This window comes from Pseudophryne corroboree, chromosome 6 (genome assembly GCF_028390025.1).
Source record: "Pseudophryne corroboree isolate aPseCor3 chromosome 6, aPseCor3.hap2, whole genome shotgun sequence".
Classification (NCBI taxonomy): domain Eukaryota; kingdom Metazoa; phylum Chordata; class Amphibia; order Anura; family Myobatrachidae; genus Pseudophryne; species Pseudophryne corroboree.
In genome coordinates this window covers 64,696,620-64,722,970 of record NC_086449.1, presented here as the reverse complement: position 1 = coordinate 64,722,970, position 26,351 = coordinate 64,696,620, and the positions used below count along the sequence as shown (strand labels likewise).

Genomic DNA, 26,351 nt, shown 5'->3' with positions numbered 1-26,351 from the left:
TCCTTTGGATCTCCCATTCCGCCACAAACAGGTTCGCGTACCCCGGCGCGAATTTCGTTCCCATCGCGGTCCCGCGAACCTGCCTGTAGTAAGTATTTTCGAACCAAAAATAGTTGTGGCTCAGGATGAATCTAATCGCCTCAATGATGAAGTTAATCTGTCGGTGATGGATGGTGTTGTCTTCACATAGGATTTTTTCCACATATTCACATCCCTCTTCGTGCTCAATCACACTATATAACGAGGTGATATCGCAAGAGACTAGAGACGGAGAGCCGACAGACGGAGCAAAGGGCAGAAGGTACACCTGCATTGCGCACCGCTATCAGGAAATAGAAACAGTACATATTGCCATCCGGAATAATTTTGTCAGCATACACCAGTTCACTTAGGGTGTGTATGGTCCTATTTTGTCACTAAAACATTATATGAGACCATAGTGGGACGTTCTATAGCACACCTTTTATATATAAAAAGCACGGTTTTTAAATATCGGAAGCCCTTGTGGCAAAGGAAATTAGGTCTCAGGACATTTTAAGCCGATCAGGCTGTGACTGTGTGGATCATTTTTTATATAGAGGGACTGATATTGGAGAAAGATTCTAGATAAAAACTGTCCCATCTATTGTGCTCATACAGATTTTTAATTAATTTTTTGGGAAATAAATGTGTTATAATTTAATTCAATCATTCAGTCTGATATTTCTTTATATTCTGTCTTTTCTTATCTGTACTTTCACATTTAAATGTTGCGCCTGGATCTCACATTTTAAAATCTGCACTTTTTTCATCTGCCTACTCTAATACCTCCCCCCTTGACTCTATACCCTCATAAATTAGTAAAGCTCTGTCTACTGAGCTCATCCAAGCCTTAACGAAAATCTGTAATCTCTCCCTGTCTACTGGTATCTTTCCTTCTCTATACAAGCATGCAGTGATTACTCCCATTCTGACAAAACAAAACTCTGACCCGAACTCTCTCTCTAACTATCGTCCCATCTCTCAGCTCCCATGCCCCTCCAAGCTACTTGAGAGACTTGCCTACACTAGCCTCACACACTTTCTCAACTCACACAGCCTACTGGACCCACTTCAGTCAGGATTTCGTGCCCAACACTCCACAGAGACAGCACTGACTAAGGTAGTGAATGATTTGGTCACTGCTAAATTACTCTCTACTTATTCTCCTTGATCTCTCTGCTGCTTTTGACACTGTTGACCACTCTCTTCTCATACAAACACTACAATCCCTAGGTATTCAGGACACAGCCCTTTCTTGGTTCTCATCCTACCTATCTAATTGCTCCTTCAGTGTTCGTTTCTTTGATTCCACCTCTCCTTCGCTACCTCTCCCAGTTGGAGTACCGCAAGGCTCAGTCCTAGGTCCTCTGCTTTTCTCTATCTATACCACATATCTTGGCAAACTAATCAACTCTTTCGGATTTCAGTACCATCTGTATGCGGATGATACTCAAATCTACCTATCCTCCCCTGATTTGTCACCATCTGTATTGGGCCGTGTCACTGAATGCCTTTCTGCCATTTCATCTTGGATGACATCTCGCCACCTCAAACTTAATATTTCCAAAACAGAATTAATTATATTTCCACCAGCCAATAGTAGTTTCCAACCTGATATCTTTATCACTGTTGAGAACTCGGCAATCATCCCTACCCCACAAGCTCGCTCCCTAGGTGTCATTCTTGACTCTGAACTGTCCTTTGTTACCCACATTCAATCTGTCTCAAGATCATGTTACATACATCTAAGAAACATATCCAAAATACGACCATATCTTACACAAGACACAGATAAAACTCTAATCCATGCTCTCATTATCTCCCGCATTGATTATTGTAATAGTCTCCTGACCGGTCTTCCCAAACATAGGCTCTCAACACTACAATCCATTTTGAATGCAGCTGCGAGGCTAATCTTCCTTGCCAGACGTTCATCGTCTGCAGATCCGCTCTGTCAGTCCCTCCATTGGTTACCGGTATTCTATCGTATTAAATATAAAATACTTTTACTCACATACAAGGCTATTAACCTAACTGCACCAACATACATCTCTTCACTCATCTCAAAATATCTCCCTACCCGACCTCTCCGCTCTGCACAAGATCTACGTCTCTCATCCACACGCATTACTTGTTCACACTCAAAATTACAGGACTTTATCCGGGCTTCACCCACTCTGTGGAATGCCCTCCCACGCACAGTAAGACTCACCTCTAGTCTCCAAACCTTTAAATGTTCCCTGAAAACTCACCTCTTCAGACAAGCCTATCAAATTCCAGACCCACCCACATTACCTTCAGTGCTTCCCTATCTAATTACATCCTCTGAAGAGTATTCATAACATCACATATCTTGTCTTTCTTTAGTCTCACACCCTCCTGACACTTGGCCAACTTTGTGGGGTATCATCATACAACCCATTAAGAACCTTGCAATCTGGTGGCCCATTATGCAGGAGATAGCATCTATCCTTGTGTATGAATGCCTATTTCCCTATAGATTGTAAGCTTGCGAGCAGGGCCTTCCTACCTCTATATGTTTGTTTTTACCCAGTTTTGTTCTATTACTGTTGTTCTAATTGTAAAGCGCAACGGAATATGCTGCGCTATATAAGAAACTGTTAATAAATAAATAAATAAATTACTGTTACTGTTAGTGCAGTATTTACTATAACAGTACTATAAACTAGTATTACTGTTACTGTTAGTACTGTATTTACTATAACAGTACTATAAACCTGTATTACTGTTACTGTTAGTGCAGTATTTTCTACATATATTTATCAAGGAGCCTTTAAGGCATGGCCCCTATCACTGCATGTCTCTGGGGGCCCTTCATGCCTCAGTCTGACACTATGTATGAGTGTCTCATTCTGAGTGTATCACAGCTATATATAATACTATAACAGCACCTGTGGCACCCCCCACATTACAGACCTGCATGTTGGATTACAGGCTCTGCCAATAGGTTATGGGTTCACAAACCAGAGTGTAAAGAATACCAACACCTAGAAAGTATCTGCAGCAGTATGGAATAATAGAATCTGAGCTGACAGGACTGCATAATAAAAAACTGGAGACTGTAGATTCCTTATAGCACCTATAATAGGGGTGTAGTACGGTATGCCGGTGGCTGGGCTCCCGCCGACCAGCATACCGTTGCCGGGAGCCCGACCGCCGGCATACCGACAGCCCCTTGCGGACCCCTGAGGGCAAGCACGCCACGCTATTTTATTCTCACCTCCAGGGGGGTCGAGGACCCCCACGAGGGAGAATAGCTGTCGGTATGCCGGGTGTAAGGATCCCGGCGCCGGTATACTGTGCGCCAGGATCCCGACATTCGGCATACTGAAGAACACCCCTTTAATAGATGTTTCCATGAAGTCTAAGCATTTCTTCTGTGTGATATCATATATTGCCATCATAGTAACATATGTGATAAAAGCCCTTAAGTGAACAGCAGCAAATGATCAGCATCTGCATCTACAGCCATTACCTCAGCTAAATACAGTAATTGGGGAGGACCTGATGCAAAGCGCAGCAATATTCTCTGATCACTGTGTAAGTCATTTTCCAAGTCACCAAACAGATTCTGTAAAGATCTGAGACTTTATAATTATCATAACATTGGTGGTGGTGATATATACTGTGGGGTGACCAGTGGGAGCTGCCATCTGGATTTGTTTGCACAAACTGTTTTTATCACTTTTTCTAGTTTGACAAAGAGTAATATGTAAGATACTATGATGGAGCTGCAACCTAAATACTCCATTATATATACTAACATTATGCACAGTGTAATATGTAAGACACAATGATGGAGCTGCCACCTAATACCCCATTATATATACTAACATGATGCACAGTGTAATATGTAAGACACAATGACAGAGCTGCCACCTAAATACCCCATTATATATACTAACATGATGCACAGTGTAATATGTAAGACACAATGACAGAGCTGCCACCTAAATACCCCATTATATATACTAACATGATGCACAGTGTAATATGTAAGACACAATGACAGAGCTGCCACCTAAATACCCCATTATATATACTAACATGATGCACAGTGTACTATGTAAGACACAATGATGGAGCTGCCACCTAAATACCCCATTATATATACTAACATGATGCATAGTGTAATATGTAAGATACTATGAAGGAGCTGCCACCTAAATACCCCGTTTTATATACTAACATTATGCACAGTGTAATATGTAAGACACAATGATGGAGCTGCCACCTAAATACCCCATTATATATACTAACATGATGCACAGTGTAATATGTAAGACACAATGATAGAGCTGCCACTTAAATACCCCATTACACATACTGTACGTATATGCTACATAGAGTAATATGTAAGATACTATGAAGGAGCAGCCACCTAGATACCCCTTTATATATACTAACCTGATGAATAGAGTAATAAATAAAATACTATGAAGAAGCATCAAGGAATATTCAGTCTCCAGTTTTTTGATTATGCAGTCCTGCCAGCTCTGATTCTAATATCCCATCATATATACTAACATGATGCACAGTGTAATATGTAATACACTATGAAGGAACAGCCACCTAAATACTAATTTATATATACTAACCTAATTCATAGTGTAATATGTAAGATACTATAGAGGAGCTGCCACTACATCACTCTTTATATATACTAACATGATGCACAGAGTTATATGTAAGATACTATGAAGGAGCTGTCACTTAGATTCCCCTTTATATATACTAACCTGATGCAGAGTAATATGTAAGATACTATGAAGGAGCTGCCACTTAGATACCCCTTTATATATACTAACCTGATTCATAGTGTAATATTTAGGATACTATGGAGGAGCTGCCACCTAGATACCTCTTTATATATACTAACCTGATGCACAGTGTATTATGTAAGATACTATGAAGGTACCGCCACCAAGATACCCCTTTATATATACTAATCTGATACACAGGGTAATATGTAAGATACTATGAAGGTACCGCCACCTAGATACCCCTTTATATATACTAACCTGATGCACAGTGTATTATGTAAGATATTATGAAGGAGATGTCACCTAGATACCTCTTTATATATACTAACCTGATGCACAGTGTAATATGTAAGATACTATTATGGAGCTGCCACCTAGATACCTCTTTATATATACTAACCTGGTGCACAGTGTATTATGTAAGATATTATGAAGGAGATGTCACCTAGATACCTCTTTATATATACTAACCTGATGCACAGTGTATCATGTAAGATACTATGAAGGTACCGCCACCTAGATTACCTTTACTAAAGAAAAAAGGTAAGAGTACACTCACATCATATTTTCTAATAAAATGTATGATTATCAATTATATAACTAAGACAACAAAATGTTGGAATACCTTAATCAGTACTGATAAAGACGTTTGCACTCATGGATCCGCTATACTAGAGAATATTAAATATACAGATAAATTAGGCTCATGATAAAATCGGACAGATAGGGATTATATAGAAAAATTACAAATATGATACCATAGTACTGATATAGAAGTGGATAGATTAGTAATAATGATATATTTACACATTTATTATGAACTGACATTATTTTTTATAATGATTGATTTGAATCTAACTACACAGTGACTCATAAGATAATGTGGGGTTATATAATATAGAATGTAATATCTGGACTTGTTTTGTAATATAAAATTATTAGATAATGCAAATTACAGAATATAAAGCTCATAGTAGTGTACCTTTTTAAATAGAATTATATTCTTAATCTTACTATATAACCATTATTAAGGCAAATCTTTTCAAGTATGGAAAAACAATATCTACAAAATAATATATACAGATTCTTGTGTATTTATAAATATACTCTTACAGTATATAGAGTAAAATCACCTTACTCTAGAGATTCTTCTTACTCCTCCATCCATCCAGCTCTCCAACCAGCAACTCATCCAGCAGCTCCTCCATCAGCTATCAGTGGCCTGATACAGCCTATTTATAGTCACTCCTCCCCCATCTCTCCCCAGTAGTTCCCAGGATGGCCAGAAGGAATTCTTACACTGAGAGGTGACATGTAAATTAGGGTCTCATAACATTAGTATATAGTCATTCAGCACATCAGCTTCTCCTGTCCAGCTCCTTGTCTTGTAAATGAGGTGTAAATATTCCTATGGTCACAGACTACAATGGGAAATGCTAATTACACCCTGGCAGGGTAACACCTTGCATTCTAATTATATCACAGCAGCCTCTGGCCTCCTGTTATGTCACCAAATGGACCTATTGTTTAGGAGTCACCTATTGTCTAGGCAGAGTATCAGCAGAAAGCTCTGTTCTACGTATCAGCAGGAACATCACAATGGTTCATTGCTAAACTTTTGCATATATATATGTGTGTATTTTCCTTATGACAAACTAATACAGTTTAAAATGTTGAAAAGCCTCCGTTGTTGTGTGATAATTTTTATTGGTTGACAAATGATTTTGAGAGCTGCACCTCTGCCTACATCCATTGTTACCTTTTGGGGGCACCAAACCTAGTTCCATTATTGGTGGAGTGCCAGGCGTACTGTGTATACTATATATATATATATATATATATATATATATATGTATATATATATATATATATATATGCAATGGCTTCCTCTGCTTGTACTACTAAGCTCAATTTAACCAAATAAGAATGTTTGTCACTGAATTCTCTATATCGTAATGAGCAACTTATCATTCATCCAGCCGATAAAGGCTCTGCCATCGTATTGCAAGATCTTCCTGACTATAAAAAAGAAATCCAACAGCAACTAGACGAACCGGGTGTATACAGTAAACTGCGTGGTAATTCTTCGACACTCTTTTTGGTGGATGTACATGAGGCTTTGATCATGGCTAAAAATGCTGCATTTATATCTGATAGATTTTTGATTTATTGATTCCTGAATTTCCACTGGTCCCCTTCCTGTATACACTACTTAAAATACATAAGAGTGTTAAACCAAGTGCGTGTAATGGGATCAGAAAGGAATACCTTTATGTATGGCACTAGTTGTCAACCGAAAAGTTTAAAATGTGTCCTGCCATATTCGCAAATGATCCGCATTAGGGGGATCAGCAGCAATATAGGGACAGCATCACTACAAATGGATGACTTGATTAATTAATTTCTTGCCAGAGGTTACAGCTTTAAAAACTTGTTAGCATCTAAAAGTAAAATTCTTACCATGGACAGAAAAAGTTTACTATTGAAAAAATATAAACATTGCTCCCAACCAGTACTTCCATTAGCGAACCAGTTTAATACCTTATCTGATGAAATGAATACCATCTCTAAGAGACAGTGGAACCTTATTCAATCAGATGAGGATTTAAAATTGGGGAATATGAAGCTTATGTCCTGTTATAAATGGTCTAGAAACCGATATCTCGGGTGACGGGAAACCCCTTTTGTTTTTTTTACAGCATAAACAGAATAGGTGTTTCAAATGTGCATGCAGTACTTGTAAGTTTATGCTTATGGGATATACCTTTAACCACCCTCGTTCAGGTAAAAAGTTTTTTATCAGACATCACCCTACGTGTGCCTCATCACATGCATTTATCAAATTGTTTGCCCCTGTGGTCTTTCATATGTGGGCAGAACCACTCGTAAATTTAGGGAGCGTATGACTGCACACTGCTCCGCTATCCGACTGACTCTGGCCAATGGCTCAAGTGACCAGCCAGTCACTCGTCTCTTTTTGCCATAACTTGGTGAGCCTTAAATATTGCATGATCGATCATATACCACTCTCATTGAGGTGAGGGGGGGATCGAGGATCAGCCTTATTAAGGTGTGAATCCTGATGGATTCTACACCTTGATACTGTTAGCCCCAAATTTTTAAATGACATAATACCCCTTTCCTGTTTTAATTAACTATTTGGTCTATTATACACCTATACATATATTTATAATGTGATACTTCTGTAATTGATGATATCATTGTTTTCAAGACCTGTTATTGTTTCCCCAGTCTGTGTCTATGTTCACTTCCCGGGTTGCTATGGTGATGGGATGTGCTGATGTGCGCTGCAATTCAGGTGCCGCGGCAGGATGGCCGGTAATGGTCAGCGTGCACCTGTTAGCACTTTGGTGAGGAGATATAAGGAAAGCTATGTCTTTTATTCTTGTTGTATCCTGAAGACAATTCCAATGAATTGAAATTTTGATACTGCAGCTTGTGCCGTATTTCAATTACTATAGCCATGAGTGCCACATCCTTCATCTTATATATATATATAAATATATATATATATGAGACACAGTGGGCAGGATTGACGTAGGGTGTTTTCCACGCTAAGTCCTCAGGTCCTATTGTTGCATGATGTTTGAACATTTAATATGAGTTTTTTTTCTATATTTTTTTGTATAACCATTTTTTAATTTTACTAAATATTCATTATTATTGAGAGCTACTGGAGCGCACACCTGTTAAGCCCAGTGGGTATATTGTCAGTGAGCCTTGCAGTAGTATGGACTTTGTTCGTCAAAGTTCCGTTTCGGTTGTTGTGGGTGTGGTCCAGTGAATGTAGTAAATTGGGACATTGAGTATTCCACTAGTGTGTGCTGATGCGTCTCACCTGTATGTGGTGGAACGCATGACACGCTTCCAGTCTGTGGAACACATGACGCGCCCCGGACCGGGTCAGCGGAGGCACTTCCGGTCCGTGGAACGCAATGTGCGTCCCGGACCATGGCGTTTGGTGACTGAGCCTGTTATGCTGGAAGGCTGCAGGCTTGAATGATCAGTGACATGGTTTGGAGGTAGGGGAGGTGTGTGTTATGCAGATATTGTCTGGTATGCACAGTGAACAGGAAGTGATGTTGTTTCTACTTCCGGGTGCCCGGGGTTATAACCTCTGGTGCTGAGACAGTGTTTGTGGAGCCATGTGCATTGTGACAGCATGATATCGGCCATGTGAGTATTTGCACTTCTGTGTCTATCACTATTGTTTAAAGGTTACACTCCAGGTTGTTGACAGGAAATATGTAATGTTTTATACCCTAGTGATCTGTCTGAATTATTGGAAACAATTAAATAGAATGCTTGGATACAGATGTATATTGGAAAGATCACCTGGACATAGTGAGTAGTTAGAGGTTGTGATATCTGTGTACTGCTCTATTGCATATTTGTATAGTCAATGGCTTTGCTCCCCTTTTGTTTATAGGGAGAGCCGATCATATTAAGAAGTAACAAGTTGATAAATGTGGAGGCACGGCTACCAGAGTATGTGATTACTTGTGTATTATTTTTCTGTTAGTTGAACCTAGCGCTGTTTATTTCCCTATACCCCTGATATTTTGTATATTGATTTTAGATGCATTTGGGTCGTCCACCTGTTGATTGGACAGGTGTTATTTGGACATTTCCCAAAGAGATTGGTTTATGTAAGCCCTTTAGTCTGTTGACCCCACATGGGTGGCCACTGAAGTATGTTTGTATTTACCCACTGGGCTTAAGGTGTATTGGATGAGTGCACTATGAGTGTGCTTTGGGTAGTAAAGAAGTATTTATTTCGCAACAATGGGGCCTGGGAGGCACTGAGTGTGTTTTTATGTTTCATATCTTTTCTAGATCTCTATTGATGTTGTAATACTTACATCTGTGAATTCGATCAAGGGCGAGTTGGTGCAACAGATGATCCAACAATTAAACTATGGAACTATTTTATGAGATATGACTTTATGTAGGTCTTTTATTTTTGTGAGTGCCCCTTCCACTTTGGTGGAATTCCAGTATTTTATATATATATATATATATATATATATACTTGCAGACATACAAAACATAATTACCTGACATGTCCCAGCTGCATGTTCACCCCATCAGATTACGGTGAGAACGCATCTCTGTCCATTCCGTGATGTCTGTAAGTATGTACAAACATATAAATAATAGACAATTAGTGCTGAGCAAATGAAATATTACACGTAATGTAACAATGGAGCTCTGAAAACCAGACTGATGGTGATTTATTACACTGTGGCAGGAGAGGAGTCAGTTGCTACAATATAAATAAGCCAAAAACGGTAGCAATTTGCACAGCATATATAATGATTTGTTGGAAAAAGCCTAACTGGGTCCAAATGTACTCACAAAAAAAAGAAAAAAAGTTTTTTTTTGCCGATAGATGCTTTAGGTAGTTGCAAATGTAATTATGGATGACATAAGCTAGTTCATTGGTTGCCCATAGTTACCTCCAGGTATGGCTTTGAAATTAAATTAGTCAGTGTATACAGCAATCCATCTGGTAATAAATAAACCTCTAAAATTGCTCCATGTGGAGCACAAGACATGGGTCTTATTCTGGAGGATCTACTGAAAAGTAAGCTTGTCAGAACATGCCCAATGTGATAGCTTAATTGACGGAAGCCTGAACTCACACATGGGGGGTCATTCCGAGTTGTTCGCTTGCTAGCAGATTTTAGCAGCATTACACACGCTAGACCGTCGCCCTCTAGCAGTGTATCTTAGCTTAGCAGAATTGCGAATGAAAGATTAGCAGAATTGCAAATAGAAAATTCTTAGCAGTTTCTGAGTAGCTCGAGACTTACTCCTACACTGCGATCAGCTCAGCCCATTTCGTTCCTGGTTTGACGTCAGAAACACGCCCTGCGTTGGGCCAGTCACTCCCCCATTTCTCCAGACACTCCTGCGTTTTATCCTGGCACGCCTGCGTTTTTCCGCACACTCCCAGAAAATGGCCAGTTTCCGCCCAGAAACACCCACTTCCTGTCAATCCCACTCCAATCACTTCAACAATGGAAATTCTTTGTTCGGACATGAGTAAATCTACTAAGTTTTGAGCTAAAATACTTAGCGCATGCATACTGCGTACCATGCGCATGCGCATTTTCGCCTTAATCGCTCCGTTGCGAAAATCGGCAACAAGCGAACAACTCGGAATGACCCTCATGGGCCCTGCGCTTTTATCTTCATATGTAAAACTCACATTGTACATTGTTAACACACCTGGCACCTGGTGTTGAAATAATCATCCAGGTGGGGTTGAAATAATCCTCTCAGTGCAAACAGCAGCAGCAGATTGGTACTAATATAGCAGCTGACTGGCCAGGTGCTCAGACCTACTTGTAATGCTCAGGTAAATGTGTTAAATCAATCCTGTCTGGATACATGGTGGGACATGATCCACAGCACCTGCCAGACTGGACATGAAGTGATTGGAGGAGCGGGACTTGAAAGCAGCTTAGCCGGCAATTGGAAGCTGAACTGTGTATGGTATCAGCACCGTCTGGGCAGCAAATATTGGCTCTTGCTGGAAATAAATGGCTGTAGGTTCCCACTTTTTTAGACACTTGAAGTGTCATTCCAAGTGGCTAACAACTAGGAACCTAAGTGGCTTTCAAGTCCTGCTCCTCTGATCATTGCATATTTAGTCCAGCAGGAGCTATGGAACATATCCTACTTCTGATGCTTTAACAATGATAGGTGTGTCTGTATCCACATTAGCAATGCCTATCTCCTCCTGATCCATACACTTAGTGCACTTCTTCCAAAGGGGGTACTCCAAGGATTGGGGGAACGTCCCCACCTGCCCCCTTTGTAAGCTGCCCACAGTCCTTCATTTTCTGCTTGAGCCTGCAGAAGACGTCAGGCCATATGAAATGTAATGATCACGTATTCCCATTGCTGCAGCCCATACTTTTCTAGCAATAAATCAATGAAATATTAATATTCCCAAGTCTCTAATGTTTACATTTTGAACTTACTCCTTCTTGGAAAAGTAAACAAAATAAATGATCTTACGTAACACTAATGTTCTATACAATGTTGTTCCATGTTGCAATTTGTCTGTAAAACCTCATTAATTAGCACTGTATATTTGTTTTATTGGTAAAAATATAAAAAAGGCCCTTGCAAATATGCCTCAGGCACAACTACCTTACCAATACTCCTTTATCTTCATATGTAAAACTCACATTGTTCATTGCTAACATACCACCCTCACCAAGCTACCATTTATAAACAATGCGGGTAATAATTAGGTCGACAGTTAATAGGTCGACCCCATATGATTGACATGCATTAGGTTGAGAGGTCCAAAAGGTCAACATGATCAGAAGTTCTACAGGTAAAATGTAGAGAGTGCTTAAGGTCGGCAGGTAAAAGAGGTTGACATGACAATGGTCAACACGCATATGTTTTTTGTCATGTTTTTCCAGCTTTTAATTCATTTTCTATCCATGAGAGCCCATGAGAGGACCCGTTTCCACTAATGGTGGTCACAAAAGATGAAACTAAAAATGTAATGTCCAAAACCACAAAAAAAGGTTTGCTGAACATTTTGTGTTGACAATTTTCATGTAGACCACTTGATGATTTTGACCTTTTGTACCTGTTGGTCTTTTCCACTGTCTATCTTTTTCATGTCGACCACTTAACCCAATAGCCATTTTGATCCTGTCGGCCATATGCATGTCAAACTTATGGGGTCAACCTATTGACCGTTAAGCAAGTTACTGTTGATCCATTGATCCACACCCAGACTATGCTTACCATCTTTATAACTTTGCTGACTGTGCAGACAGTGGGTGTCTCCTTATCACTGCATCAGTGATCTCTTGCCATATTCTATACTTGGGTCTAGCCCTAATATTCAGCAGTCAATGATGTATTTTGTCCATTGCTGCATTTACAATGATATCAAGTTCCTTCAGGCTGAAATGTGTCTATCTTTCTTTCCTTTTTTGGGAGGACTGCCATTTGTGCCTCTTGGCTTGTGCCATGGCTTTTCTGCCATATTCCTCTGCATAATGCTGGTCTCTGGATTTTGTATATTCTCATCTTCCTCTGTAGTTGGCACAGGAGGAACATTGTTAGCAGGTCATGCATCTGCAGCAACCTGGAAACCAGCAGTTATTATTTCAAATCCTTTTGCTACTTGGTCCATTCTGCAATGGATGTGGAATCTTGGGCCCTTCATACCTCATAGCATGTCTAGATGACATTGTAGTTTTTAGCTCTGACTGGAAGTTGCACCTGCCAATGGTGGAGGCAGTGTTACAGTCTCTATGGGCACATGGGTTCACAGCTAACCTGGAGAAGGGTTCCATTGAAATGGTAAAGGTAAAGTATCTGGGGTATATTGTAGCCTGAGGAAGTTCAAATCTCAGCCCAGCAAAGTGGAAGCAATCCTCTCATGGCCTAAGCCAAAATGTCACAACTCAGAATGTTCCTGGGTTTAGTGGGCTATTATCATAGGATCATAGGCGATTTTGCCACCAGACCAGCAGCCTTAACTGAATGTCTGTGGAAACAGTCCCCAGACAAGAAAGTGTGGACAAGGCCAGCAGAAACTGCTTGGCAGGATTTAAAGCAAGCATTATGTGTAGAGCCTGTACTACAAGCCCCTGATTTAAGAAAACAATTTGTGCTGCAGACTGATGCCTCTTGAACAGGGTTAGGGGCAGTCCTTTCCCAAGAGGTAGCAGGGAAGAGAACCGTATTCTCTACCTTAGCCAGAAACTGCTACCCAGAGAACACAAGTACTCAACTGCAAAGCAGTAGTACTTGGCAATACAATGGACAGTGCAGTAACTTAGATACTATTTGTTGTGAAGAGAATTCCTGCTTATCACTGACCATGCACTCTTACGATGGATGCACAGAAACAAGAAGGTGAATGCTTGTGGGATTCACTGGTTTCTGATCTTACAACAATTCAAATTTGAGGTGCAGCATCATCCATGGAATAAGCACCTTAATGCTGTCTAGAAAGTTTATGAGTCCTGAGCCTCCTAGCAACCCTGTGGTGAAGCTAGGGGAGGCGGAGGACAGTGAAGAAGGGGATCTGTGGAAGCTAGTGGAGAGGTGTGTTCACAGACATATGGCACAAATAGGTATGGGCGAGGCAGAGAACTCACCAGGGGAATTCATAGCTTAACCAGAGTGGTTGACACTAAATGGGGAGCAGTGTGTCAGGGACAGCACAATTCCACATGAGGTTAATGTGCAACTGCAGGATTGGAACAGCAGCAATAGGTTTGATGGAATCCGGTCCGGGTTTAAGCTGATTCTCTTGTAAACCACAGCTGGGCTAATAATTTGATCTTGTCTGCTGTCTTTAAAAATGTGTTTTCTTTAATAGGTCATTTCTTCTGATGCCAGCAAGTGGCCAGGCGATACATGGGAGTCTGGGGTTATGTTAGGAGCCATTTGAAATATGTACTGTTTGTGATTACCTGAACTTGGAATGTTACACTGCTGTTGAAAGAACTGCCTGTAAACCTGACCTGCAAAACCTGCATGTAAAGCTGTATCCTACCCAAGGTAGAAATAAAGTGTATTGGATTATACTTATTCTATGTTTCCTGTCACATATGTCACCCGAAAAGGGACACAAGTGGTGGACAGTATCCACAGCAAACCCTAAACAGATCCACACATAGCGGCAGTGAGACACATTGCACAATGCTACCTGATGCACAGCAAATTGGTGAGTGTGAATCTTTAAGCAACAGTGGATACATGTATATGTGTGGTTTTTTTTTGCAAGCTGTGCTCATTGTAAAGCAGTTATTAATTTCTGTGTATGTATGGGCCAGGAACACAGGGAATGATTTGCAGTGTTAAGAGTAACCTGCTGCAATAGTGTGTGGGAAACTGGCTTACCCTGGCCATTTAAATAAGTCTACTAAATTTATATATGAGAAGCAGGGATATGCCTAAGTATTGATTTTCTGCTACAGCACTCTGAGGTGTCCACGCACAAAAAGAATGTACATTTGACTATATTTTGTCTTATAGTTTTGATTTGCTCTCGTTATCTTCCCCCCTAATACCAACCATTAGCCATATCCAATTAGGTCTAATCCTTTCTTATTTCTTTCTGTGCTTCCTATTCCTCTGTGGACTCTCATCCACGATCCAAGGTGTACAGCGCCATAGTGTGGCTCTTGTTTTACCTTGCCTAACGTGGAAAGCAGATCCACACATTTTATGGTCTTATCTTTCTTTAAATCTCCCAATTCTATCATTCGAATATAGGTGCACTCTCATTGGTAGATAGCCTCTCTACTATCATACCACGCTGCTAATGCCCTATCTCGTCCGATCTTGGAAGCCAAACATCGTCGGGCTGGGTCAGTACCTTGAGAGGAGACTCCCTGGGAATACCCGGTGTTGTAGAGTAGGAACTATTCCCCTTCTTTTGAAGGGTGGACACCAATAGCAGTATCACCACTAATTGCTTTTTTCCTCTTCTTATCTTTTTCTTTACATCTCTACAAGCATCAGGTGACGAAAAAGTAAACAATTCTAATATGTACTATACGGAGTAACGGGTGACTAGCAAAGTGCACAGTATTGACCCAATTTAAGTGGTCCTTCTAAGACTCAACACTGACCTCCTCTCTGGGTCCCATTAATACAGAACATCTGTTCTGGTCAGGAGAAACGGGTGTCAGACTATCAGGTGTCTGCAGCCCTTCTAATATCTCTTTTGTGATTTACAGACCAGAATATTTTAATATTTTCTCACACTCTCATCATTTTACACTCCTTTTCTTTTGGATCGCAGATGGGTAATTATTTTAATCTTGATTAATAAATATATGTTTTAATTATCTTCATAATTGAAGAATTCTTCTTCTTTTCATAAGAGTGCGCCCACACAAGAGCTTTCTTTCCTCTTCCCTCATCAGTACTTGTACTTTCTAGCTCTTGGCGCACCACCAAAAGGGACTATAACTGAAGGGTCTTATTTTCCTTTCTAGCAATTGTAATTCTCCATTTTTGTTTTTTTACTATCTGTTGTTTACCAACCACACACCAGTGCCCAGTCGCTCTTCCTTGTTGATTTGTAATGTTGCCAGACTTTGCTAGCTAAGATTCTGTTCATGTTGCCAGACCTTGCTGGCTAAGTTATGTTTTGGTGTGCTGGTGTTTAAATCTCACCACACCTGTTGTTGTTATGTTCCTTCTCTCAAGTATGTAATTCTCTTTTGGGCACTGGTTTACCTATAACTGAGCTGTAGGAGGAGGCATAGAGGGGAGGAGCCAGCACACCTAGTGGGAGAAATTTAAAGTGCACTTGCTCCATTGGACCCATCTATACCCCATAGTACTAATTCTGTCCCCAATATCCCTTATGGACTACGAGAAAAGGATTTACCGGTAGGTATATTAAAATCCTACTTTTGCAGTTACATTAAATATTATGCTAGATATATAGATGTCTTATTTATTATTTGGACAGGGAGTAAGAAACAGTTTATATGATCTTTTGCTTTGCACAATATATGCGGTCATCCCATCATGTTTATGTATACCATTGATGAGCATCAAGTGCACTTTTTAGCCATACGTTTCTCTGGATATGGGGATTATTAATACGACCTTATATAATAAGCCTACGAATAGGAATACAGTATTACACGCTCAAAGTTTCCATCCTAAATCATAAAAAATTAGTTTACGTGCTCCCAGTTTATATGAGCTAGAAGAATTTGTAAGGAGGTTTCTGAGGCTGAGGCATATATTGATTGATGCAAAAAAAAATCTAATTAGAGGGTATAATTTACCCCTGTTGTTACAGGCTAAGGAAAATGCATTGGAGTTCCAAGAGAACAGCTGCTGATTAATAAAGGCGATAACAGAAGAATTGTTTACCTTGGGTCAATCACTTCAGTACAGGAGAGTGCTGGAATTAACCATACAGTGAAGGGCTTTTAGCCAATTCTTACCTCTGATAAGGATTTAAAGTTGCAGGATGTGGGAAGTATGCGTTGTTATTCTAGGGGCAAGAATATCAAAGATTGGGTCATGAAAACCAACATTACAGGGGTGCATCTAAAACAAAGAATAGACACATTTTTTAACGGCTAGGAATCGCTGCTTTTGGTGTTTAAACTGATTGGCCTGAAGGTAACTGAAGGTGGGGTCCAGTTTTTGTTACCCTCACAGTAGCAAAGAATTCTAGATTTGCTATAGGTTAACCAGCACGACAATATTTAGTGTATACATAATTATTTGCCCCTGTGGTCAAGTAGACTAGTGTTGTGTTGTCTACATTACTATGGTGTCAATGGTAAATGGGATTGGGCAATGGCATTGCCGCGCTGTTGGTGGTTTGTCTCACTGTGTATGTCTATGTAATGGTAAGCTTTGTTTGTACACTTTTCTTTTTCTGATAAAACATTAAAATGTCCAAAAGCTCATCTTAGGAGTGGATCCAGACAAATGTATGTCAAAGTAAATTCACCCCGGGTTCTGAAATTATGTTTTTTCTATGTCATAAATAGAACATTGATAATGCTAGAACCAATGATAAAGAACGATTGATATTTAAAAAAAAATATTATTTTAATAGACAATAATAAAAAAACATGAAAATGTATTGACCTCTAATAATAGATGGTAATTGGCTGATATTATAGAACTCGCATGTGTGCACAATGCTAAAACCAGAAAATTCAAATAATAAATGTCAGTACATTTAGACAAAAAGCCAGTTTTTCAGATAGTTCAGCCCTGATATTAGAAATGAAAGTTTCTCACTGACAGCAACATATCAGGGAAAGTGTCCAGATTCCTCTCATAGAGCTCAAAAGCTCAATTATCCACCGTTAGAATGTAACAAAAATTGATAGGCGTGCTAGCAGCCTCAGTGAAAACTTAGCAGCTTTTTCTGTATGCTGACGACCCTGATTAGGTATCCATAGCAGGACATTCAGAAAAGGGTGGAATTACCGGGGCAGGCAATCATAGCACTTGGTCCACCAAACTGATGTCTAGCTTGGAGCATCCACTGCAGGAATGGTGGGCATGGCTGTACTTCAGCTTTGGTGGCCAGGACTGATGTCAAAGTGGATGATTCACCAGAGCTGGCAGTCACAGCATGAGATCCACATGGCTGACCATCACGGCAAGGCAACCACCGCAATGAGAGGTTATCATGGCTATAATTCCGCTTGATTAGCTGGAGCACATAGTGCACACAATGGAGCTTCCTCTATGTGTTTCTCCACTATAATTATTAGAAGCTCCTTTGTGTGCACCATATGCTCCAGCTAATCAAGCGGAATTATAGCCGTGATAACCTCTCATTGCGGTTGTTGCCTTGCCGTGACGGTCAGCCGTATGGATCTAATACCATCTATTATTAGAGGTCAATACATTTTCATGTTGTCAGTGTGCAGTATATATAGTTGGAGGACAGTGCAGAATTTTGCTGACCACCAGTATATAATATATAGCAGTATGGTACAGTAGGCCACTGCTCTACCTACCTCTGTGTCGTCAAGTATACTATCCATCCATACCTGTGGTGCATTTTAGTTGTGTGCAGTATACATAGTAGGAGGACAGTGCAGAATTTTGCTGACCACCAGTATATAATATATAGCAGTACGGTACAGTAGGCCATTGCTATTGATATATTACTGGCATATAATTCCACACATTAAAAAATGGAGAACAAAAATGTGGAGGGTAAATAGGGAAAGATCAAGATCCACTTCCACCTTGTGCTGAATCTGCTGCCAGTAGTCATGGCCGAGACGATGAAATGCCATCAACGTCGTCTGCCAAGGCTGATGCCCAATGTCATAGCAAAGAACATGTAAAATACAAAAAACCAAAGTTCAGTAAAATGACCCAAAATTCTAAATTAAAAGCGTCTGATGAGAAGCGTAAACTTGCCAATATGCCATTTACAACACGGAGTGGCAAGGAACGGCTGAAGCCCTGGCCTCTGTTCATGGCTAGTGGTTCAGATTCACATGAGGATGGAAGCACTCATCCACTTGCTAGAAAACTGCAGTGCCACTCCTAAATGGGCCAGGTGTTTGTGTCGGCCACTTGGGTCACTTAGCTTAGCCATCCAGCAACCTTGGTGTACCTCTTTTTTTCTTTTCATCGTGTACTGTTTGGGAAATATTTTTTTAAAATCTGCCATCCTGTCTGACACTGCAGTGCCACTCCTAGATGGGCCAGGTGTTTGTGTCAGCCACTTGGTTCGCTCAGCTTAGCCACACAGCTACCTCATTGCACCTCTTTTTTTCTTTGTATCATGTGCTCTTTGGGGACTATTTTTTAAATCTGCCATCCTGTCTGACACTGCAGTGCCACTCCTAGATGGGCCAGGTGTTTGTGTCGGACACTTGGGTCGCTTAGCTTAGCCATCCAGCGACCTTGGTGCACCTCTTTTTTTCTCTGCATTATGTGCTGTTTGGGGACTAGTTTTTTAAATCGGCCATCCTGTCTGATTGTGTCGGCCACTTGGGTCGCTTAGCTTAGTCACACAGCTACCTCATTGCACCTCTTTTTTTCTTTGTATCATGTGCTGTTTGGGGACTATTTTTTAAATCTGCCATCCTGTCTGACACTGCAGTGCCACTCCTAGATGGGCCAGGTGTTTGTGTCGGCCACTTGGGTCACTTAGCTTAGCCATCCAGCGACCTTGGTGCACCTCTTTTTTTTCTTTGCATCATGTGCTGTTTGGGGACTATTTTTTAAATCTGCCATCCTGTCTGACACTGCAGTGCCACTCCTAGATGGGCCAGGTATTTGTGTCGGCCACTTTGGTCGCTTAGCTTAGTCACACAGCTACCTCATTGCACCTCTTTTTTTCTTTGTATCATGTGCTCTTTGGGGACTATTTTTTAAATCTGCCATCCTGTCTGACACTGCAGTGCCACTCCTAGATGGGCCAGGTGTTTGTGTCGGACACTTGTGTTGCTTAGCATAGCCATCCAGCTACCTTGGTGCACCTCTTTTTTTTTTTTGCATTATGTGCTGTTTGGGGACTAGTTTTTAAAACTGCCATCCTGTCTGCCACTGCAGTGCCACTCCTAGAAGGGCCACGTGTTTGTGCCGCACATTTGTGTTGCTTAGCTTAGTCATCCATTGACCTTGGTGCATCCTTTAAATCTAAAAACAATTTTGTGAGGTGTTCAGAATAAACTGGAAATGAGTGGAAATTAATGTTATTGAGGTTAATAATACTGTAGGATTAAAATTACCCCCAAATACTGGAATTTTAGTTATTTTTACTTGTTTTTCGGAAAATCATCCAGATCCAAAACCAAAACCTGAAAGGGTGATTTTGGCAAAACCAATCCAGATCCAAAACACGAGCAGGGATTCAGATCCAAAACCAAAACACAATACATGAAAAGTGCCCGCCACACATCTCTACTAAATAATGGACACATATGGCATGAGGCCACAACACAGTAAAGTTACTGTACCCATCGGCATGCTAGGAAATACACCATGAGCAATTACATACTTGCTTCAGAATTGTTTGTGTGTTGTTGTTGGGTTTGCCCTTTTAAAATGTTACTAATTTCAGCAATGATTACACTTTACATGTCGGTGTTACTTGCCTTACTCAAAGCAAACGGCTTACTTAGGCTACCACACTGACACAAGAAAAGGCAGGGAAGGGCCATCTGGGGATAAAGAATTATCATTTGTGGAACAATTAAACCCACATCATGTCCTGTCTGCAAGATTTACCACAATTCAATGATTTTATATTTGGACACATTGTTATGCCAGGAGGTCCCTCTGATGAAGTCCTACTAACGTTGATGGATAAATGCATTGAAGGGTTCCTTCTGTTGGATTGTTCCAGAAATTGTTGCTGCTACTCCTAAAATCCATATAAGGGGGTTATTCAGGTTTTTTAGCAAAGCAAAAATGTTAGCATTTGGGCAAAAACATGTGCACTGTACGTGGGGCAGATGTAACATGTGCAGAGCGAGTTAGATTTGAGTGGGTTATATTGTTTCTGTGCAGGGTAAATACTGGCTGCTTAATTTCTACGCTGCAATTTAGATTTCAGTTTGAACACGCCCACCCAAATCTAACTAGCCTGCATCGCACCGTGTGTACGCACCTTTTGTCTCAATCTTGAAGTGGGTACACACTAGGCAATGTGCTCCATGAGCGACATCATCTTGTGTGTCCCGCTCCTGGCCCAGGCCATCCGAGTGGACATACACACTGTGCGATATTGCTAGCAATTTCGCACAGTGACGTTATGCAAATTTGGACGATGAGTCCAAATTAAGCTGCCTGGCCAGGCGACAGTGAGCCTCGTTAATGAGTCGTTCATCATTTACTGTGTACACTCTGGGTAATATAGTAAAAGATATCGCTCAGGAAGGGTCAAAATGAGCAACATCCTTTACTATATCTAGTAGTGTGTACAGGCCTTCAGTCTTAATCTACTTTTAGTTTGAAGAAAGGTTCTATAAATTTAGGTTTAGTGTTTTGATGTAGCTAAGGACAAAGTGTGTAGTGCAAAAATCAGGACTACTTGCCACAATTTGACAATATAAATGTGAAATATTAACTGTCAAAGCCACAGGTTCCCAAACACGGTCCTCAAGTGGACACTTACTGCCAGTCTATGCCTACTTTTTCCCATTCACTTCCTGGCTCTGTGACAGCAGACATACTCTGCTATTTTGGCTACTGATAAAGATATCTGGGAACTTGCACAGACCTCTGTAAGCTCTGGCAGCAGGGTGCAAAGAACATGGACCACTGTAGACCCTAGCAAGCTGCTGCCACATACCATTGTCTGTTTTTCCAGGCAATATTTAGCACCTTTGACCTCTGACCATGGGTGCATAATATACCATCTTCTGATAACTTTCCAGGGTATGTGACTTCTGACCTCTGGGTGCATATCTTCTGTGCAGTAATGTTTTGTGGGTTTCCTGAAAGGTGGCACTTGCAGTTTGGGACTGGCCTGTCTTTGCAGCAGGTATCAATATGAATTAACATTGTTCTTTTACAACAACATTGTTTATTTAGTAACATATTTTCAACTGACCATCTGTACAATCTTTGTAATTATTGTGTTCTGCAATGTGTAACAGAATTAACTTGGGTGAAGCTGCCCTGCATGATCACTGTGTGCAATTGTCTGTTATCTGTAAATGCATTAAAAATCTAAAAACTCTCATTTATACACATTGAGGAAGTTATACAAATTGGTGCTGTGGTAAAGGGTAGAAAAAACTGTCAAATTGGAGAAAAGTTAAATGGCATTGACCAGGCTTACCCATTTACACTGCACTGTGACCTGGGTCCTTCCCAGGACCAACCCTGCGAGCTAACCAGGTTGGATTCCCGAGTCACATGACCCGTGTTAACCCTTTCTTACCGAGCCACTCCCGTGTTATCACAGCAATAACACAAGTTTTTAATGCCAGTGGAATAGGTGTACTATAGTGCGTATCCAGCTTAACTGGCTAAGAATTATTGGGTATACAATGCAAATTATTGCACCACTTGCCCCAGCTCCATTCATTTATTTGTATAACTTTTTCATACCTATTTGTCAGTTTCCTTACTACATTTTACCGTATTTTCTTATAGTTTACTGATATCATTTAACATGGATGAATTTCCTTTTATGAAAATTAGAAAATATTTTTTAAACCAATGCACTACACCAAGATAACTGCTATTATCTCTCCTGTGTGTTGTATACCAGTGTATTAGGTGTCAGTAGTAGTTCCCCTTATACCATGATAGTGACAAATTATATTCACAAAGAAATAATCATCTCAGGCAATTTAGGGAGTTTCATTATACACATTGTTTATTACATTGCACTGGTACATATGATCAGCTACAGATGTTTTTCCTCCCCGGTCTGTAACAAGACTGGTTTATATAAAACACTTCTCACATTCAAAAAGAGAAACATTTCCTTACTTGTAACCATATTGCAGTGATACAAGGTAACTTTCTTATGAAACACAGGCTACATTCAGGCCCTCGGAGTTACTACTCATGTGATTAACACACTTTATATTTCTAGTAAAACACTTGTTACATTCAGTGGCTGATTCAGATGTGTAAGGAATTACACAGCAGCAGGGAAGTGGATGTGCAATTCTGTACAAATAACACTGAAACACAGCAGGAGGCATCTGTAAGAGATAGACACCTCCTGCATGCATCTGCAAGATCCCAGTGCTGTATCTGAGGTGATGTATCAGGTTCAATATAGAAAAATGCAAAGTTATGCACCTTGGGACTGAGAACAATCGGGCAGCCTATAAATTAAATGGGGAAATTGTAGGGGAGATAGTAGTGGAAAGAGATTTTGGGTGCTCATTGATAATAGACTTAGTAGCAGATCCCAATGTCAAAGTGCAGCAACAAAAGCAAATAAGGTATTAGGATGCATAAAACAGGGAATGGAGACATGGGATGAGAGTGTAATCCTGCCACTGTACAAATCATTGGTACGGCCACACCTTGAATATTGTGTACAGTTCTTGGAACCACACTATAAAAAAGATATCTTGGAACTACAAAGGCTTCAGAGGCAAGCCACCAAACTGATCAAGGGGTTAGAGGCACTGGACTATGAGGAAAGGCTTACTAGGTTAGATATGTTTATACTCGAAAAGAGGCCTCTAAGAGGAGACATTATTAATATTTACAAGTAAATAAAGGGACAATACAAGGATCTATCAGGTGATTTGTTTATAGAAAAGGCTCTACACAGGACACGTGGGCACTCTCTGAGGTTGGAGGAGAGAACATTTCAAACCGAACGTAGAAAATGGTTCTTCACAGTAATGGCAGTAAACATTTGGAATTCTCTGCCAGAGAAGGTAGTAATGGCGGATTCAGTTTATATGTTTAAAAATGGATTAGATAAATTCCTAGATGAACGAAATATCCAAGGATATAGCATTTAAAGGAAGAGAATGTTAGAAAAAGCATGAATTATAGCTGTTATTTAGAGCTATAAATATAACTTAATCTGGGTCATTATGGTTAACAAGTCATATACTGAGTAATGTAAGAATTATAATACAGGTTGAACTCAAGGGACATTTTGTCTTTTTTTCAACCTTATCTACTATGTCATTATGTTACTATGACAATTGCAATCACTGGTCAAGACTCACAATGTTTGCAGAAAATGGTCAGTCTGCATAATCTGAAGCTTCAAAAATATGTTTGAAAAAAGGAGGTTTGTCCTGCACCGGCCTATTTGGATATATAAGAAATGATGATACTTAAACCAAAAATCGGACAGTAATATTTAAATATTCATTATTCCCATCTGTCCATATGGCGGTGCGCCCAGAGTCAAAGAGAAGGCTAAATGTAACAAAGAAAGAAAAAGTATGACTCTTGTTGGGGCGCACTCTTGTTGTATCGTGTTGTCTACTGATTAGTGATGTGTGTAAAAAATATTCAATTCTTTATTTCTACTCTTAAAATAAATGGGAACTCAACACAAAGCAAGAGTTAATGTTGAAATTTAGCATAAATGGATGTTAGCATTCCAGGAATAGGACAATCTTCTAGAAAAAATTGGAAATGTTCAGATCTTGTTTATCCTTGGATAAATGCATATTGGAAGATAGCTACGTACCATGCTGCTTCCGTCTGCCAAAGATCTGTACAAACTGTGTTTGTATTAATGGAGCCCTGAATAGGGATGATTTCAGGCGAGGGACCACCCCCTAGCTGAGATCTAACCCTGATGGTTCGAGTCCGTCTTGGAGAAAATTGCATACGATGAACAAGGTGAGATCTGGACGCAATGAAGTGATGGGAATGAGTGAAAGTGGTGATCCTGCTGTTAGTGTTATCTCACAGGAAGTGAAGCCTTCCTACTGCACTGGGTATTCCCTAGTGGTCGCCCAACTAGGTACTGACCTAGCCCACCTCCGTTTAGCTTCCAAGATCGGACGAGATTGGGCGTAAGCGGAGGGGTATGGTCGTAGAAAGATTTGTCCTGTGCCACTAATGAGAGTGCACCGAAACAGAGAATGGATTAACTTGCGAGAAGGGAGTGGAGAAAAGGCATGGGGGGAAAAAAAAAAAAAAAAAAGGGAAAGGATAGATCTTAGGAGCGTGAATCTGCTGTCCTCGTTAGACAGGGGAGACGTGTCTCCTGGGGGACACGGTCACCTGAATCGTGGATGAGAGTTCACGGAAAAAAGGAATGATTGAAAAAAATATGAAAGAGAGAAAAAAGAAGGCAAGAAAAAAGAATTGCATAAATAAGAAAAAAACACTATGATGAATATTGCAATATTGAACAGGAACCAATAATACTATATAGATAAGAAGATTTTTTAAGGATATTAGTGATAAAGATATTAAAGCAGGAGGAACTTGAGATATAAAAGTACCCCTGCGTATGGTCACTGTATAGGCGGAGGACCTGGTGCAAGATCACACACCACTACTGGTCCCAACCGTATACCTTAAATTGTACAATGGAATGCCAGTGATTAGAAAAAACCCTAAATACTCAATTTCCAGCACAATAGGTCATACGTCCAGGGATATATTTGGTTATCATAATTTTAGTCTTTAGAACCATATGCAATTTTTCAATTTTCAAAGCAATAAATCATACTTTTAACACCATATTTGGTTTCAGTCTTAAGAACCATATGCAATTTATCAGAAAAACATGATATATACAGGACTCAAAAAGGGGTGGTACCTGAGTGAAACCATGAAAAAACACAGTTTGAGATATTTGAAACAGATATGACTGCGGAACCACACACAAAATTGTTTTTTATGTATATTTCTGTGTGTACCTGAGAATACCTGCATTCATTGTATGAGGAGTTGTACCTGGCTAGTATTAAACAGATTACAATTACAAATCACTTGAGGCTAGGTTATGATGACCCTGGAAAAATCAATCAGATGGCAATATACCAAATAGGGTCTCACTTAGGCTAGTGATATTTTTGATTAAAGCCAAAAGAACAGTTAGTTAGTGCAGGTAAATTTCAAATATCACCCATACAGTCTTCAGGTAGGAGAGGAGTCCGCAGGAGAAAGGGGAAGACACGTTTCACCCGGTAACGGGCTTGTTCACTTCCATGGAGCAGCTGGTGTATGCTGAGTTAACCTGATATTTAAGGTCCCTTCAATTGGCAAACGGCCAATGACTGTGACTGAGGGCGGGATCAAGGTAAGCAAGCCATTGGCTGTGGCAAACTGAGACAGCTAATATATGGTAAGGGGTGGGCAAGTGGATTGACAGGTGGGCGGATATTATCTTGCCCCTATTAGTCAGTGGTCAGCGGCTGACAACGGGACTGTTGGCGCGGCATGAGTGAAATGAGGGCGGAAGTGATACTTTCAACCTCCGCCCTCAGATGATGTCACTTGATGCCGGGATGTAGTACACGGCCGCAAGTGTGGATGCGGAGAGGGCGGAAGTGCAGCTTACGACTTCCGCCCTGGGGTGATGTCACACGGTTGCCGGGATACGGCCGGCAA

The 26,351-nt window shown here is 40.3% G+C and overlaps 1 protein-coding gene and 2 pseudogenes across 1 annotated transcript in view; 1 reads left to right on the top strand and 2 right to left on the bottom strand.

The window, feature by feature from the left end:
* LOC134934266 (zinc finger protein 84-like) overlaps positions 1–26,351 on the bottom strand; it is a 36,361-nt gene that overhangs the window by 6,107 nt on the left and 3,903 nt on the right. The window lies entirely within an intron of this gene.
* On the top strand, positions 15,121–15,239 carry LOC134937116 (5S ribosomal RNA; annotated as a pseudogene).
* LOC134938987 (5S ribosomal RNA) lies at positions 24,710–24,828 on the bottom strand (annotated as a pseudogene).